Source organism: Hordeum vulgare, chromosome 3H, assembly GCF_904849725.1.
Source record: "Hordeum vulgare subsp. vulgare chromosome 3H, MorexV3_pseudomolecules_assembly, whole genome shotgun sequence".
In the NCBI taxonomy this organism is placed as follows: Eukaryota; Viridiplantae; Streptophyta; class Magnoliopsida; order Poales; family Poaceae; genus Hordeum; species Hordeum vulgare.
The window spans coordinates 590,066,404-590,086,389 of record NC_058520.1 but is presented as its reverse complement, the minus strand read 5'-3'; the positions used below and the strand labels follow the sequence as shown (position 1 = coordinate 590,086,389).

Below are 19,986 nucleotides of genomic sequence, written 5' to 3'. Positions count from 1 at the left end.
GACACGGAAGCCATGGGAATGGATGCCTACGTCTCCTTCCCACCCTAGGCATCGACGCAGCAACTAAGAGCAAGTACAATAAGGTGACATAATCAAGCTATAAGAATTAGAATATTATATCCTTGCTTAGTTGAAGGAGAGTGAGAAAAAACGGGCTCTTGGTGAGTAGTCAGCTTCAGCACGAGACACAGGAAGGTGGACCAACTACTATTATAGTAGTTTACATCTAAAACTTATTATTGTATACTAGTAAAAATGCCCGTGCGTTGCAACGGGGTAAAATTTTTATTTTATTTAAATTATTATTTTGATTTTGATCTATTTTTCATTTTGACTTGTCATATTGATGGCGTGCATTTACGATTACACTCACGCAGCATCGGAGTGGGCCGTTCGATACTTTTAATCTTTGATGAGAAATACTACAAAGGAGTAAAGGAGACGTTGAGTGGATAGTCATTATAACGAAGATTTTTGTGCAGATGTTGAATTATCCACACGTGCACATTATTAACATGCGTTTGTACAAACACTGAAATTATGCATCCGACAACTTAGTTAGTTCCTTATATTGATTCACGAGACAGCTCCTTGATACCCATAATATTAAAGACGTATATAAGTTGTGAGAATTGCATGTAAGCAAGGACTAATAGATGAATCAAGCCTTATGGGATTGCGGGTTAGTTTGGATTAAATATAGGGGGTTTTGTGAGCGGTACAAAGGCAACATATCTGACTTCTCTATAGTGCTTGGATCGTTCAGATCTACGGGTTCAAAAGGTGCCACACTGCTCCAAAGTTACACAGAGAAACAATATCTAAAGCACCAAGAGATGAATTCTGATAATAAAGAAGTGGTACAAACTGCATCTAGTAACTGAAGTTTAAAGCCCACCTACAGGCGAGGCGACAACAGAGTTCCCAGTAGTTTGAAATGCAAATACCTTATATGAGGCGACAACAGAGTTCCCAGGCGGCCACAAGCACATAAAGAAACTGCTAGAGTCAGGCGGCCACAAGCACATGAAGAAAGACGAACGTCAGGTAGATTTCAAGTGAAAGAAGAAAACAATGACTTATCACCCGCTTACAGGCGACAACATACTGTCCCAAGCAGGCATTGAGTTACGCTTTCATCTCGGCGAGTGCGAGCTGGAAGGCGTCCGCCTCGACCTTCTCCTTGGCATCACCCTTGGCAGAATTCTTCATTGCCATGCCGAGCTCCTTGGCATGCTTCACCTTCCTGCTCTTGACCAGCCCTTAGATCAGATCCTTGACAGCCTGGAACGGCGGCGCCCACTTGTTGGAGTGCAGGGACAAACGCGTTGTTTTCAACCAGCGCCTCGATCAGGATGATGTAGGTCTCGAAGTTGGGCGACACGCCTTTCCCATTGGGCCTTGGCACCTCCGGCATCCTCTTGAACAGCGCCACTGCAGCGCCCACCTCCCCCTCATTGCAGAGCTCGCCGATGACGGTGTTGAAGCACTCCCAGTTAGGCGGGACTCCATTGGCGGCCATGGCCTCCAGCAGCTCCTCTGCCTCGAAGCTCCTGCCCTTGGCGCACAGGCCGGACATACGGAGCTTGTAGGTGGTGACATTGGGCTTGAGCCGCCTCTTGCCACCGGTGACCTCCTTGAGCAGCAGGTCGAACGCCGCGTAGTCGCCTGTCTTGAGGTACCCTTTGAGCATCTCGTTGCAGGAGACTATGTCCGGCTGCAGCCCAGCCTTGTCGGTCATTCCGACGAACACCTGGCGGGCGCCGGCGACGTCCCCGTGGCAACCATGCACTTGAGGAGCACGTTGTGGGATACGAGGCCCGGCTCGATGGAGAGCTCAGTTGAGAGGTCGCGGAAGGCCTGGATGGCGCGGGCGAGCTGGCCGGTGTCGTAGTAGGCAGCGAGGAGCGCTGAGAGGGCGCGATCGGAGGGGGACACGACGAGGTGGAAGGTGGAGAGGGAGTGGGTGGGCATGCCGGCGGAGGCGTAGAGCGAGATGAGGCGGATGAGGAAGCCCTCGGAGGGGTGCGACGCCGGGAGGGCAGTGAGGGAGGCGGAGAGCACGGAGGAGACGAGGTCGGGGTGGGCGGCGGCGGTGAGGCGGGAAACGGCGAGGGAGAAGATGGAGCAGTCGCCGAGGAAGGGCGTGTGGGGGATCCCCTTCAAGAAGAGGGCGGCGTGGCGGCGCTGCGGATGGAGTTCTTGATGCGGACGAGCTCGGCGGGACTAATGGTGGATGCAGGGGCTCTTTTGTAAAAACGAAACGTTTTTTTTACTTAATAAAGGGCTACAGATTGATTACGAAAAAATAGGAGGACGTTTTTACAAAATTGCCACGACGAACTACCATAAACTGTATTTGCTTTATTATTTAGTAGTAAAAGGGCCCGTGCGTTGCAACGGGTAATAAAATTGTGATCTAGTCATTAAAATTAAACTAATTATAGAAAAAATGCATGTACGTTGGGGAAAAAATAGCACACGCTCCTAACTCCATAAGTATGACGGAAGACTCTCTCCAAAACAAAATATTACACGACCCTAACACTGTAGCCACCCGCCTCCCACGCGCACACACATAGGCACATGTCCTTTATTTTAACATGTCATCTCATTCGTGTTGCCGCTTGTCCTCCTCCCCATTGTAAAAAATATGTTAATGCTTGTGTTATGATTTACAAAAGTGTTAAAAACATAAGCATTAACATACTCTAGAAATTCAAAGAAAAAAATAAGATTGAAGCATACACGGTTGCTACACATTGATTTGCTGAATATTTATGTATTTTGTGGCAAACGAAGGAGAAACTCAAAAATGCTACACATTGATTTGCTGAATATTTATATATTTTGTGGCAAACGAAGGAGAAACTCAAAAACCTAAAAACATACAGGGAGGTAAATCAATTACATGACTACAGATGTTGAGACTCAAGTCGAATCTACAATAGCATATCCAATTTCATTGCAATAAATAATGCGACCATATCGACATTGTGAGTAACTAAAATCATTTATATGTTTGAGATGAAGTTTATAGTCCTATTTACAATCCACATACCCTTACGTAGTCAAATATATTATGTTTTATGAATTAGATTGAAACCGTATATTTTATCTTTATTACATTCTACCTCCCTCCTTACCGGTTTATAAGGCTCATTTCAAAATCTCCAGATTACCGTAATATAAGGCTCAATTCGTGGTTCGTTCGGTTGAAGCGCTGCAGTCGTTTCGATCCCTGGGGAATTCATGACCGGTTGTACAGTCTGTCACATTTTGTAGAATTCGCAGGTGATGGTACATTCTCTGGCGAGGTTGCATTCGGCAATGGTGCACCAGTCTTTCAGATATCTGCTACCGTAAACCAACTCATGACGACATCTTGCTGAAATGGACACCTTATCCTTGATCCTGCTCTTGACAGTGGCAATGGTGATAGTATGACTTTCACATAAAAAAAACTGAGCCCATGGTAGCATTTCAGCTCTATTTAGACACAACAAACAAACAAAATGTCACATCACATAGCATTGGTGTCACCTTCTTTTTAATTGACCGTCACAGATTTGCAAAACTGAACTCCAATCAACCTGAAATAGCAGAAGGGATTAGGCCTTGATTGCTGCAGATTTGCAAAACTGAACCCGAACTAACCTATAAAAAATAGAGACAATTAGGATTTGAGATCTGCTTGTGTTCTAGGGTTCAAAAATACATCAAAATAAAATATGGACTATCTGAATAATGGTTGTACTAATGATCGTAGCAAAGTCGTACGTACTAAATCGTTGATCTTACAGTCTCCGAGCTGACGCTCACTTGGACCTCCTCAAAGCCGTGAGCGATCCCATCAGAACCAAACGTTTGAGGCAGCGACTGCAGACTGCTGGTGGATGCCGATTTGATTGTCATGCCATCACCGATAACAAACCGTTCTTTGCGGCTTACAAACGTCTCTGTGCTGCCTGCTTGGTTGTAGACATTCAGAAGTCTGGCCATGAGCACGCAACATTTGGAGCCCTTGATAAGAACTTCGTTGCAAGAACTGTTAGCTGACTTAGAGAGCCTGACAAAGATATTTAAGTCAGGTAAATCGACGAGAATAGCTGAAACAATACTCTATCTGAAAGCACATTTAGATCATACTTGAACTCGTCGACGTGAGCGGGCGTGAGAAGCATGCCATGGCAGGCCTCGACCTTCAGCAGCCTGCTGTCCCTGAGGCGGCCGACGCTGTCGCAGAGGTTGGAGAGGCATCCTGGCGACGTCGCGCCTGTCGAGCAAGACTGGATGGTGGACAGCGGCAGTGTGAGGAAGGTGAGGAGGACGTCGACGAAGTCGAAACCTATTCAGCGAACAGGACGCGGTTCTGGGACCTGTCCACGACGAGATTGATCTTGATGGAGGCCATAGTCAATGTGGAGTCCCAGAGGCGAGGCGACATAATTCAGTTGGCTCACGGCGTGTTTGAAGTTTCCTCGTAAAGAAAAGTTACCTGAGTTTTATAACCAATAATCCATCCACCACCACACCCACCAGGCGCAAATGCAAATGCAAATGCAAAGGGTTGTCTTGCGCGCTGCACGTGCACAAAGCTCCACACCCACACCCACACTGCTGAGCAAACAGATGATCGATGCAGATTTCCAGCACCCTGTCTTCTTCCTCAAAGACCACCAAGCCCGAACCATGTGTGTAAGTCAGCAAAAGAGTAACTGCTTTGCTATGAGGCCCACATAATCTCAGCTCCAACCTCCATGATGAATGTGGACGCATCCACCCTTGTATTATGGGCCTTGTATCATCATGTCAGATAATAATTCTTCAAAGTAATCAGGTGTCAAAAGGATCCATCCACTCGTCATCCTCCCTTACGGCTTTTTCCCACCGTTCTTTGAACATCTCCAGCTCAGCTGACGATTGTCTTCTAATCTGTTGATTGAAATAAGAGGAGTGCAATTGACGTTACAAAATATGTAGGAGAAACATATTGATTTAGGTTTAGAGGGAAGAGAACATATGTTATATTCACGTGTATCCGCAAATCCATAGATCTTGCAGGTAACTGCAGCAAGAAGAAATTTGATGATCAGATGATAATACTGGTAGTTATCTTGTACGCATCGAGAAATCAAGGCTAAAAGGATTTGTACCTCCGACCGCTGGTCGCCCTGGGCGGCACCGCCGCCTCCCCGGTCTCCATCTCGCGCCGCGGCCGCCCTCCCGTCGCCTCGCGCGTCTTCTCGGACTTGGCCCTGTATTTGGAGGAAAACCAATCTCGCCGGGCCTCAGCACGGATCGAACGGAAGGTGCCAGAGAGGGAGAGAGAGAGAGAGAGAGAGAGAGAGAGAGAGGAGATGGGGTCAGGAGAGGAGGGGGCGTACCTGAGCGAGGGGCCGGCGGCAGCGGCGGCCTCACCTTCCCACCTCGACGGCGGTGACCCCCGTCGGTGAGGATCTCCTCTAGTCCGCCGACAAGGGCGCCGCCACTCATCTTCTCCTGCTCTGACGCGAAAGGAAGAGGATAAGATCAAACAAAGGATCGCGACTGAAAATTTTATAGATGCAGGGGCTTTCTTGCAAATCTGAAACGTTTTTTCACATATTCGCTTAACCAGGAACTGTGGGTTGAATGCTCGAAAATGGGGGGACTTTTTTGTAAAAACGCCACGACGGACGACAGAAACACTACGTGCTTTATTATTAAATTAGGGAGAGATAAGGAGAGATGCCGGCTATTAGGTTGGTTTTATATGACTTGTCAACGCCTTATAGTTGATTGTTGGCTGTATTATTAACCATGCTCTAATAAAGGTACAACCAGATTCGAAAAGTCGAACGAGGATATGAATATGTGTTTGTTGGATATGGTGTGGTTTGTGGTGCCGAGGATAGTCAGGATGCGGCCTTTGGAGTCCTCGGTCGCCTTGATGCACGGGACGGGAGCACCATCCTAGCATTGTGCCATGCCAGCGCACGTGTTACTCTTCCCTGATCCGTAAGGCTGCCTGTAATGGTAGTAATATAGGTAGTACTAGTAAAAGTGTCCGTGCGTTGCACCGGGTTAGATTGTCGATTTTCGGATCATGTATTTCGTATTTGATCCCCTTTCATCATGTTCTTCGTCTACATCTACTTGAACTCTGCATCGCCTTTGAAATATAAGTAGGTACGTAAACATACGACAAATGATTATATATAGTAGCGATTAATACCTATACGAACTCTCCAAGCAGAAAAAAATAAAAGGTACTAATAGAAACAAGTTCCTTCATATGAATTGGTGTCCAGCAGCTCCGAAGAACAGCTAATTGCATCTGTATCAGTAGCAATTGAAAGTTAAGTTGTAAATAAAGGCAAAAACTGCTCGGCACAAACTTGAAATTTTGATTTTTGTAAAAGATATAGCAATTTCAATGGTCATTATTTTAGCAGTCTTATTTTACTTTTTTCCATAAAATTTAATATCCATATATCATAAGATGACCTGCATGATTATAGATTTTAAATATATTCCATTAAGTCCAAATGGCCGAAAGAGTTGTTCATAAATATAATGAATTGAACAATGCATATATTTCCTTTCTCAGAGGATTCCCGTACTATAATTTGGACCTTACTGATATAGTTGGGTATTGAAAACTTCTTATTTCATTTAGTTCATGAACAATTGTTTCTATGGGGGAACCGGACCCATGAAAGGTATTTTTTTCTCCAAGGGTCCTCATATTTCTGTTGTGTGTCTTTGTATGTGTAAAGGTCAAAAGAGACATGTCTTTGCGTTTTCGACACTACAAAACAGTAGTACTAATTCGTAAGATGTGGCCTTGTTAGCTCCACTGGAACCACAAAATTCTATCTGAAAATTTGATCTCCCCGCACACGTTTTGCGGCATTTTTTAGCTTTCTTTCTTTGAGTGCCACAGAGGTTTTTTGTTTGCCGCTGTTGCAGAGTTCTTAACCCTCGTGAAGGTTTCTTTGCTTCGGGGCCACCCTTGCAGTAGATTTCAGGGCGAGCCTTGGCATAGTTTCACCATCTTCGCTTGGGTTTCCCTCTCCTCCGGGAAGACCTCTCTTATCTTTGCTTCATGATCAAGGCTGGCTTGGTTAATCGGATCCATCCTGTCTCAAATACTGACACATGTATGATGATCCGCTCGCTCGCTCTTGTTTCTGGCGGCTCGTCGACGCAGGGTCCGGCGCCCGGCAACTCGAAGCGGTTCTGTGGCGTGGTGCCGCCGACGGTGCTTGTCTTCCTCGCGTTGGTGTTCGTCGCCGGCGCCACGCTCACAAGCTGCAATTTTTGAGTAGTTTCTGTACACTAACTCATGTAGTTACAGATGCCTTCAAGCACAAGCGGCGACCCCGATACCCCAGCAAGGTGACCGAGCACCGGCAACCGCTGACCAGAGAGCAGGAGAAGCTCGCCGCCGAGGCTGAGTTGAGAACTTCAGATAGATAGGTAGATGGACAAGAATGAGATACCTTTTTTCCTTTTACTCCTGTTTATCTAAGATCGGACGATCAGTCATATAACTGTTTGTAATTAATATTGGAAGTGCAATCGGAAATCACGCCACCGGTGGAGCTAACAACGCCACCGGTGGAAGAAGCCCCTGACATCTGCGAGGTCAGTCAGTCAGTCAGAGACATATTGATTTCAGTTTCAGAAATCAGAACATTTGATGAACAATCGTTGCTTGCAGAACCAGTGCAGGCCTCCGGGAATAAATCTCCATCACGAACATCCAGTTCCACGCGCGGCCTCTGGCAAGGGAATTCAGCGCCGGGAACCCACGAGCTGGGAGGGATTCGAATTTCTGAGCTGCCGTCCGTGCCCCTCCCGCTGCTCGAGCCCGAGCGTAGCAGGGCCGGCGGCTGCCTCCACCGGCGCAACGGGCGAGGGAGACGAGGCTCCGGTGGCAGGTTGGCGGCGGAGATGGTCTCCCCCGGACCGGATCGGGGCGGCGGCGGCGGAGATCGAGGCAGAGGGCGGCGCGGTATAGGCGGCGCTTGGGGCCGGCGAGTGGAGTTGACCCTGGGCGAGCGCGCATCCGACGGCCGCGCCTTCGCGCCTCACTTCCTGCTCCTCCTCTCGTCCGGCGACAAGCCCCCCCCCCCCCAGCTCCCTCGCCGGAAACCGCCGCCGACGGGAAGGATTCGCCACTGGCAGCCACAAGTGGTGAACCAATTTAATTAAACGACAATGGTTCTGGGGTGCTTTACGTAAAAACCAAAACGTTTTTTAACTTAAAAATGGAGTGCAGGTTGAATTGTTAGAAACGGAGGGACCTTTATGCAAAAATGACGATGACGTACGGCAGAAGCATTGCGTGCTTTATTAATAGGTAAGATTATGCATGCCAACTAGACAATTTTAATGTGGTGTCATAGAATTAAATGAAGAAAGAAAGGTTTGAGTACCATATCATGATACCGTATCATATTAAATGATGTGCTACTATGTGTCTTGCATGACAATAAATGAACCATCCTATGATACTAACATATGATACTATGCATTACGGTTATGGTATCATACACTAGTATCATATGCATGATACTAGTATATGATACTACCGATTACAACCAGCCTAATGTAGAACCTATGTCGATTGCAGTGATGTGGCTAAGCTTGCTAGTGGTGACTGCTGTGACCTCCTCGGCGGTGGCACATCAGTTGTACCAGCCCAGACACACCTAGTCAGCCAAGTAACTCAACTATCTCAGTAGGGTTCCCAAGGAGAAACAAGAGATAAATTATACAAACCATGGAGAACCCACATGCCTTGGGGTGTAGAAAGCTTTAGAGCTAGACTAGTATGACAACCACCACTAGTGGAAAACGGGCCTTTGGCCGGGACCCTTTAGTCCCGGCCTGCCTCTAGGCCGGGACTAAAGGCCCGGCCACGTCGCCCCAATTCTCAATGCCTCCCTCGAGGCTTTAGTCCCGGCCCGTAAGGAGCTTTTAGTCCCGGTTCGTGTCCCAAACCGGGACTAAAGGGCTACGCGGCGGGCAGTGGTGGTGGCAACCGTTCGTATCCCCCTTTAGTCCCGGTTGGTGGCTCAACCCGGGACTAAAGGACTAACACGTGGCCTGCCGTAGTGGTGGCAACCGTTGGTATACCTCTTTAGTCCCGGTTGGTGGATCAACCCGGGACTAAAGGCCCAAACGGTTTGCATCCCGCGTCGTTTCGGGCGATGAAAAGCACGAACCGAAGCACACAGTCGCCATTTCTCTGTTTCTTCTGCTCTCTCGCTCTTGCTCTCTGTTCTTCTCCTCTCTTCTTCCCTTCTCTTCTTCCACCATGCCAACTAAATTTCTTAAGGTGCTCGCACATGGCACGACCAAGCTCGATGTCATGTACACGAACAAGAGCAGGGAGGTGCCGTTTTTTCTTCAACAGTTGAAGGAAAAATGGTTTGACGACGCAATGGAGCATGAGAAGTTCTTGGGGCTTGATCTGGAGTACACGGCCGATCAACGCGGTGTTGCCGTCATCCAACTATGCTTCGCACGCCATGTCTTGATCTTCCAATGGGCGAGGTAAGTTTTCAGGCTTTCTTTGATCCAAGATAATGACATTGTAAGTTTATTTGTTTCAATCATAGTTGGTTCCCTTCAAATAGTTGTAGTGAAACAATTTTGATTAGTTGAAGGGGAACACAATCTAATTGGAATAGTGTTCCATAATCTGAAAAATCGTATTAGAATCAACTAGTGTTTAATATGTTCCATTGGAATCATAGTTGGTTCCCTTCAAATAGTTGTAGTGAAACAATTTTGATTAGTTGAAGGGGAACACAATCTGATTGGAATAGTGTTCCATAATCTGAAAAATCGTATTAGAATCAACTAGTGTTTAATATGTTCCATTGGAATCATAGTTGGTTCGCTTCAAATAGTTGTAGTGAAACAATTTTGATTAGTTGAAGGGAACACAATCTGATTGGAATAGTGTTCCACAATCTGAAAAATCTGATTGGTTCAATATGTTCCATTGAAATCATAGTTGTAGTGATACAATTTTATGCGGTGCTCTTTGATCCAAGGTTATGAAAATTGCATATAGCTAGTGATCTCTCTAGGTTCCATTGGATAGCAATATGATATGTCATAGTCATGAAAATTGCATATAGCTAGTGACCTCTCTAGGTTCCATTGGATAGCTATAGTGATCTCTCTAGGTTCCATTGCATATGTTCTATTTTAATCCTAAAGATAATTTTCTCTTTAGTTGTAGTGAAACATGTTTCCTTATTGCAGCAATATGTAACATTTGTTCCATTTTAATTTGTTTCTGTTGCAGGAGTGACAAGCATTGTCCAGAACTCATGGACTTCCTTCGCAGCGGCATCACTTTTGCTAGCGTTGACATAAGGAACGACAAGCTGAAGATGAGGCACAACTTCGGTATTGAGATACCAGCTGGTTGCCTCGTTGATCTCCAAACGGTATTCAGGCTTCGACATGACAGGACTTCGATGGCTCATATGGCAGTTGCCTTGCTCGACGAGGAATATGGTGATATGAAGACCAGTTTCCCAAAGTCTCAGCACAAACTTTGGGAGAAGGGCCCACTTGATCATATCAACATTGAGTATGCAGCAAAAGATGCATACGTTTCATACGAGTTGTACCGCAAGATTCGAGTCGTCAACTATGGCCAGCGTCACCTCGAGGAAGGTGGACATTCTGATTCAGACGAGTAGTGTTCTCAACGTCGAACACTTGTATATATATCTATGGTAGCTATTATTATGTACTGTTTGGACTAGTATCATGTACTGCTTGGACCAATTTATATATGTCTAGTTTTTGTTTGTGCCATTATAGTTTCCAAATTTGAATGGTTTAGCCCTTTCTAACTTAATTTGCTACTTTTGAATGGTTTAGCCCTTTCTAACTTCATGGTCTCATGCATTTCGACCACACATATATACAAAAAGAAGTGTCCACCATACATGAGAGAAGAAGAATGTGGACTGTTGTTGTGGGGGTTGCTGATACTTCGAGAGAGATTGTCCGTTTTATACACGAAGTGCATCCAGTTTTTGTCGTAGCCCTCTCAACTTTTTAACACATGCTATGTGGGTGAAATGATGATAGCATGCCAACTTTCAACATTTTCAGAGTTCATTTGTAGTGCTTTTCAATTTCAGGGTCAACTAGCTCAATAAAAATAAGTAAATGCACGAAGAATACCAAATGAAGTCGGAAATTGTTGAAATTTTGTGATGTGCCTTTGAATGGTGCATTTTGAACACACAAAAAGTATGGAGTTCAAATAAGTTCAAAAAAATGAAATCCCTTTGTAAGAGATGAGTTCTCGTTCGAAACGCTGATAATTCGAGAGAGATTGTTCGTTTTGTACACGAAATGCATCCAGTTTTTGTCGTAGCCCTCTCAAATTTTTAACACATGCTATGTGGGTGAAATGATGATAGCATGCCAACTTTCAACATTTTCACAGTTCATTTGTAGTGCTTTTCAATTTCAGGGTCAACTAGCTCAAAAAAAAGTTAATAGTTTGGATAGTTAAAATAATTACTTTTGAAAATAGAAAATAGTTTTGCATTATTTATTCAATTTCAAACACTTTTCATTATCATAGTTTTGTCAAATTCTCAGATATGCAAAAAGAATTTTTAATAAACATAGTTTTTAATTGAAAATAACAAAATAGTTAATAGTTTGGATAGTCAAAATAATTACTTTTGAAAATAGAAAATAGTTTTGCATTATTTATTCAATTTCAAACACTTTTGATTATTATAGTTTTATCAAATTCTCAAATATGCGAAAAGAATTTTTAATAAACATAGTTTTTAATTGAAAATAACAAAATAGTTAATAGTTTGGATAGTCAAAATAATTACTTTTGAAAACAGAAAATAGTTTTGCATTATTTATTCAATTTCAAATACTTTTCATTATCATAGTTTTGTCAGATTCTCAGATATGCAAAAAGAATTTTTAATAAACATAGTTTTTAATTGAAAATAACAAAATAGTTAATAGTTTGGATAGTCAATATAATTACTTTTGAAAATAGAAAATAGTTTTGCATTATTTATTCAATTTCAGACACTTTTCATTATCATAGTTTTGTCAGATTCTCAAATATGCAAAAAGAATTTTTAATAAACATAGTTTTTAATTTAAAATAACAAAATAGTTAATAGTTTGGATAGTCAAAATAATTACTTTTGAAAATAGAAAATAGTTTTGCATTATTTATTCAATTTCAAACACTTTTTATTATCATAGTTTCGTCAAATTCTCAAATATGCAAAAAGAATTTTTAATAAACATAGTTTTTAATTGAAAATAACAAAATAAGTTAATAGTTTGGATAGTCAAAATAATTAATTTTAAAAATAGAAAAAAATTGAAACTATATGAGAAATCATAGAGAAAATTCAATCTAAATTCAAAGTGAACTCACTTTGAATTTAGATTGAATTTCACTTTGAATTTAGATTGAATTTTCTCCACAATTTCGAATATAGTTTCAATTTTCAGTAAGTTTAGTCCCGTAAGCCTGCTTTAGAGAGGAGCTCGATGGACAAGCTGCGACGGGGCTTATAAACAATTGTTAGTCCCCCTCGCTGGGCGAGGTGGGACTAAACTTATCGTGCAGCCGAGGAGGGGCTTTAGTCCCGGGTGGAGCCACGACCCGGGACTAAAGACACCCTTTAGTCCCGGCTGGAGCCACGCACCGGAACTAAAGACCCCCTGCTTCCCGCCTCTTGGTCTGTCCGAAAAGAGGCCTTTAGTCCCGGGGCATGGCTCCACCCGGGACTAAAGGGGGTCTTTAGTCCCGGCTCGTGCCACGCACCGGGACTATAGATCCACCTATTTAAGAGGGACTTCGAAAATTTCCAACCCAATTCGTCAATTTCTCTTCTTCTTCCTCTCGTTCTCCTGCCCGGCGCGGCACATCGACGAACTCGACGACGCCGTCAGGCTGCCCGCCGTCCTGCTCGCCGTCGGCCGTCCTCCTTGCCGTCGCGCCGTCCTCCTCGCCGTCCTCCTCGCCGCCGCGCCGTCCTCCTCGCCGTCCTCCTCGCCGCACGCCGTCGACAACTCCGGCCAGTAGAAGAAAAGAAGAAAAATGAGAAGAAAAGAAGAAAAAGGAGAAGAAAGGAAGAAAAGGGGAAGAAAAGAAGAAAAAGAATTTTTTTGTCATTTAATTCCTATTGTTATTAGGTTTGTGCTAGATTATTAGGGTTAGTAATATTTAGAATTAGGAAAAAGGAAAATAAGAAGAGGAGGAGAAGAAAAGAAGAAAAAGGAGAATAAGAAGAGGAGGAGAGGAGAAGAAAAGAAGAAAAAGGACACCTGCTTGATCAGAGGGGCCCTGTCCGGGACTGGGCTCCGCCCGGCTGGTATTGGGAGGTGCTACCTTCCGGGGGGCGTAGGTTTGTGAGGAGCCAGCCCGTTGTTGACCCGATCCTTGTTTGGTGCCGGTCGCGTGGGCCAGTGAGGGCGCCGAGGCTTCCGGACACCGCGGAGGTGGTACGTCACCATGTCAGCGAGGAGGATGAGCATTTCCGTCGCTACATGGTTGCGTTGGAGGGCAGGTTCGAGCATACCTGGCAGGTTCTTCGGGGATCTCAATGGAGCTATGATCCTGTGATGGTTCCTTCTCTTTGGGTGTCCACCGCCCGCGCCGATACCCGTCGGGCGCTACGGTTCTAGATGTATCAGTGATGCTATATGTATGATAGTATTCGAGGAGTATTAGTGATAATATTCGACGATGTACGGACAGAAGAGATGATGTATTTGCTTATAATTGAATGCATGCTAATTTGAATACTACTTTATTTTACGATTTGGTTTTGCCACGACCCGGGACTAAAGTTGTTTTGGAACGGAGTTCCTGATAGAATAATTCTTTTTTGGTACAAAGGTTAAGAGAATTCGTTTTTTGCAGAACTATGGATCCACATATCAGGAACCTCGAAGAGGAAGAACTTCTAGAAGATATAATCAAAGACGGCCCCGACGTTGAACCAGCTGAATCTCAGTCGTCATATCTAAACCACGACGTTGGAATGGAGGTCGAGCGACACGAAGATGAAGCCGATGGGGCAGGAGATAGGTCCAATGACGGAGAAGGTGATAGCTCCACAGATGGAGAAGCCGGTGAAGAAATAATAAAGTCCGGCGAGGTATACATATGAAGTTCGACAATCACTTGTAATATGTGAAAAATATTGGAGATAGCTCTATATTGTATACATATACATTCATTTGATGAATGTTTCTCCCTCTTAGGCCTCCACATCGAGCAAAACTACGAAACGAGGCCCGACTAGAAAGTTGGATGCACGGACGCATTACACCTTTGAGGTGATAATGCCTACGGGCGAACCCAAGCTTCCTAAGAATGCTGCTGACACATTCAAGAAGCAATTCAGAGTTCTCGTTAGGGATCACGTCCCGATCAGCGTTCGGGAGTGGAACAAGCGCAAAGGGGCAGCCGATAGTGACTATGTCGCCGAAACGTACAAAGATAATCTTTGGAATGATCTCATGTCACATTTCAACCTGCCAGAATGTGAGAATGAAGACGCCACAGACAAACTGAGGGCCAAAGTCAAGCAGTGGACTCTAAAGAAGATGGCCGAACTGTTCCGTAGCTGGAAGAAGAAGCTATGGAAAAATATCTGAAGACAAAGAAAGTGTCAGTATTCGAGGGGTATCTAGCCAAGCAGGCGAATCACTGGAAGGCATTTCAAGAGTACAAGGAGTCAGAAGATGCCCAGGCATTATCATAAAAGAACAAGATAAATGCCGACAAGAAGAAATATCACCACAAGCTGGGGCCAGGGGGCTATGAGACTGCCATCCCAAAGTGGGATAAGAAAGATCAAGATCTGCTAGATAAAGGCATCGTACCTGAACCACTCCGTGATGAGTGGGAATTGAGAGCAAGAAATTGGTTCCTTGCGCATGGTGGGTCGTACGACGAACAAACAGGGGACCTCATCTGCAATGACGGTCTTAGGATACCCAGGGAGAATTGGAAAAGGATAGTGAAAGAAATTAAGGAGGGAAGAAGAAAGTTCACTGCAGATAGAGATAAAGATTTGCTCACACTGGTCCTCGGCAATGACGAACATGGAGGACGAACGCGAGGCTTCGGTCCTTCTTACCCGTGGTGGCTTGGGTTTGCCAGAGACCAAGACACTTACAGAAGCCGAGAGAGAGCAAAGAAGCGGCAGCAGGATGAGGAGAATGACAAGTTCAACCAGTTGCTTGCCAGGATTAACGAGCAACAGAAGCAGATTGATGAGCTTAGAGGAGTACCGCGCCAGGAAGATCCTGCACTTGATATTACCGGCGCCCCATCTAAGCGGAAAAGCAGCGTGGCTGAATCTGAGGCCCCGCCCGACGATGCACGAAGAATGATAGAGGGCTGTCCCGGCTACCCCGTGGATGGAATCAAGGAGTCAACATCATGTGAACTCCATCAGAAATTCAAGAACATATCCATGAAGGTGGCCGTCGGACAAGCTTTACCTTCTGGCCCTGATGCACGCTGGCATGGCCGTGAGATTCCAGCTGGCTTTGCTAAAGTCGAGGTGGATGAAATCATGACGGGGTTTCATGATATGGAGCTCGACATAGCTGGACCCGAAGATGAGAGGACACTCGGAGAAGTACTGGGTGGAGTCATCCTTGTTGGGGAACGTCGCAAGGGAAACAAAAAATTTCCTACGCGCACGAAGACCTATCATGGTGATGTCCATCTACGAGAGGGGATTTCCGATCTACGTACCCTTGTAGATCGCACAGCAGAAGCGTTAGTGAACGCGGTTGATGTAGTGGAACGTCCTCACGTCCCTCGATCCGCCCCGCGAACCGTCCCGTGATCCGTCCCACGATCTAGTGCCGAACGGACGGCACCTCCGCGTTCAGCACACGTACAGCTTGACGATGATCTCGGCCTTCTTGATCCAGCAAGAGAGACGGAGAGGTAGATGAGTTCTCCGGCAGCGTGATGGCGCTCCAGAGGTTGGTGGTGATCTGATCTCGGCAGGGCTCCGCCCGAGCTCCGCAGAAACGCGATCTAGAGGAAAAACCGTGGAGGTACGTGGTCGGGCTGCCGTGGCAAAAGTTGTCTCAAATCAGCCCTAAAACCCCACTATATATAGGAGGGAGGGAGGGGAGGAGGCAGCCTCAAAACCTAAAGGTTTGGCCGAAATTGGAGATGGAGGAGTCCTACTCCAATCCTACTTGGAGTAGGATTCCACCTTCCCACTTGGAAACTCTTTCCACCTTGTGTTTTTTCCTTCTCAAACCTTATGGGCCTTAGTGGGAACTTATTCCAGCCCACTAGGGGATGGTTTATCTCTTCCCATAGCCCATGAGACCCCTTGGGGCGTGACACCCCTCCTGATGGTCCTCGGCACCCCTCCCGGCACTCCCAGTACACTACTGATGAGCCCGAAACTTTTCCGGTAATGCACGAAAACCTTCCTGTAACCAAATGAGGTCATCCTATATATCAATCTTCGTTTTCGGACCATTCCGGAAACCCTCGTGACGTCCGTGATCTCATCCGGGACTCCGAGCAACATTCGGTAACCAACCATATAACTCAAATACGCATAAAACAACGTCGAACCTTAAGTGTGCAGACCCTGCGGGTTCGAGAACTATGCAGACATGACCCGATTGACTCCTTGGTCAATATCCAATAGCGGGACCTGGATGCCCATATTGGATCCCACATATTGTACGAAGATCTTATCGTTTGAACCTCGGTGCCAAGGATTCACATAATCCCGTATGTCATTCCCTTTGTCCTTCGGTATGTTACTTGCCCGAGATTCGATCGTCAGTATCCGCATACCTATTTCAATCTCGTTTACCGGCAAGTCTCTTTACTCGTTCCGTAATACAAGATCCCGCAACTTACACTAAGTCACATTGCTTGCAAGGCTTGTGTGTGATGTTGTATTACCGAGTGGGCCCCGAGATACCTCTCCGTCACACGGAGTGACAAATCCCAGTCTCGATCCATACTAACTCAACGAACACCTTCGGATATACCTGTAGAGCATCTTTATAGTCACCCAGTTACGTTGCGACGTTTGATACACACAAAGCATTCCTCCGGTGTCAGTGAATTATATGATCTCATGGTCATAGGAACAAATACTTGACACGCAAAAAACAGTAGCAACAAAATGACACGATCAACATGCTACGTCTATTAGTTTGGGTCTAGTCCATCACATGATTCTCCTAATGATGTGATCCCGTTATCAAGTGACAACACTTTCCTATGGTCAGGAAACCTTGACCATCTTTGATCAACGAGCTAGTCAACTAGAGGCTTACCAGGGACAGTGTTTTGTCTATGTATCCACACATGCACTGTGTTTCCAATCAATACAATTATAGCATGGATAATAAACGATTATCATGAACAAAGAAGTATAATAATAACTAATTTATTATTGCCTCTAGGGCATATTTCCAACAGTCTCCCACTTGCACTAGAGTCAATAATCTAGTTCACATCACCATGTGATTCCAACGAATCCAACACCCATATAGTTTCACAACTAACGCCGCCTAAGGAAGTGTGGAATCGTTTCACAACTAACGCCGCCTGGCACAGCGCAGCGCAACAGAGTGTCTGAACGTCGTAATCGCACTTTATTAGATATGGTACGATCTATGATGTCTCTCACCGACTTACCGCTATCATTTTGGGGATATGCATTAGAAACTGCAGCACTCACTTTAAATAGGGCACCGTCTAAATCCGTTGAGACGACACCGTATGAACTGTGGTTTGGCAAGAAACCTAAGTTGTCGTTTCTTAAAGTTTGGGGCTGCGATGCTTATGTGAAGAAACTTCAACCAGAAAAGCTCGAACCCAAAGCGGAGAAATGCGTATTCATAGGATACCCTAAGGAAACTATTGGGTATACCTTCTATCTTAGATCCGAAGGTAAAACCTTTGTTGCCAAGAACGGATCCTTTCTAGAGAAAGAGTTTCTCTCGAAAGAAGTAAGTGGGAGGAAGGTAGAACTTGATGAGGTAATTACACCCCCTCTCGAACAGGAAAGTAGCGCAGCGCAAGAAGTTGTTCCTGTGGTGCCTACACCGACTGAAGAGGAAGTTAATGATGATGATCATGAAGCTTCGGATCAAGTTACTACTGAACCGCGAAGGTCCACAAGGGTACGCTCCGCACCAGAATGGTACGGCAACCCTGTGATGGAAATCATGTTGTTAGACAACGGTGAACCTTCGAACTATGAAGAAGCGATGGCGGGCCCGGATTCCAACAAATGGCTTGAGGCCATGAAATCCGAGATAGGATCCATGTATGAGAATAAAGTATGGACTTTGGTGGACTTGCCCGATGACCGGCGAGCCATAGAAAATAAATGGATCTTCAAGAAGAAGACTGATGCGAACGGTAATGTAACCGTTTACAAAGCTCGACTTGTCGCAAAGGGTTTTCGACAAATTCAAGGAGTTGACTACGATGAGACTTTCTCACCCGTAGCGAAGCTGAAATCAGTCCGAATCATGTTAGCAATTGCCGCCTTTTATGATTATGAAATTTGGAAAATGGACGTCAAAACAGCGTTCCTTAACGGGAACCTTAAGGAAGAGTTGTATATGATGCAACCAGAAGGTTTTGTCGACCCTAAGGGTGCTAACAAAGTATGCAAGCTCCAGCGCTCCATCTATGGGCTGGTGCAAGCATCTCGGAGTTGGAACATTCGCTTTAATGAGGTGATTAAAGCGTTTGGGTTCATACAGGTTTAGGGAGAAGCCTGTCTGTACAAGAAAGTGAGTGGGAGCTCTGTAGCTTTCCTCGTACTATATGTGGATGACATATTATTGATGGGGAATGATATAGAGATGTTGGAGAGCATAAAGGCCTATTTGAACAAGAGTTTTTCAATGAAGGAACTTGGAGAAGCTGCATACATATTAGGCATCAAGATCTATAGAGATAGATCGAGACGCCTCATAGGTCTTTCGCAGAGTACATACCTTGACAAGATATTGAAGAAGTTCAATATGGAAAACTCAAAGAAAGGGTTCTTGCCAGTTTTGCAAGGTGTGAGATTGAGTAAGACTCAGTCGCCGACCACGGCAGCAGATAGAGAGAAGATGAGTTCTGTCCCCTACGCTTCAGCCGTGGGCTCTCTAATGTATGCCATGCTGTGTACCAGACCTGATATAAACCTTGCAATAAGCTTGGTAGGGAGGTACCAAAGTAATCCCGGTGCGGAACACTGGACAGCGGTCAAAAATATCCTTAAGTACCTGAAAAGGACTAAGGAAATGTTTCTCGTTTATGGAGGTGACGAAGAGCTCGTCGTAAAGGGTTACGTCGATGCTAGCTTCGACACAGATCCGGATGACTCTAAGTCACAAACCGGATACGTATATGTGTTGAATGGCGGGGCAGTGAGCTGGTGCAGCAGCAAGCAAGAAGTCGTGGCAGCATCTACATGTGAAGCGGAGTACATAGCTGCTTCAGAAGCGGCTCATGAAGGAATTTGGATGAAGGAGCTCATCACTGACCTTGGAGTGGTTCCAAGCGCGTCGGGTCCTATGACACTCTTCTGTGATAACACTGGAGCCATTGCCATAGCCAAAGAGCCCAGGTTTCACCGGAAGACGAAGCACATCAAGCGCCGCTACAACTCCATCCAGGACCATGTCCAGAGTGGAGTGATAGATATTTGTAAAGTACACACGGATCTGAATATTGCAGACCGTTGACTAAACCTCTTCCACGAGCAAAACATGATCAACACCATGATGCTATGGGTGTTCGATACATCACAATGTAACTAGATTATTGACTCTAGTGCAAGTGGGAGACTGTTGGAAATATGCCCTAGAGGCAATAATAAAATGGTTATTATCATATTTCCTTGTTCATGATAATCGTCTATCGTTCATGCTATAATTGTATTAACAGGA

General features: G+C 45.2%; 1 pseudogene; it reads right to left on the bottom strand.

Annotated features, from left to right (window-relative positions):
• Nucleotides 1-817: 817 nt before the first annotated feature.
• LOC123442142 lies at nt 818-4,779 on the bottom strand (annotated as a pseudogene).
• Nucleotides 4,780-19,986: the final 15,207 nt, after the last annotated feature.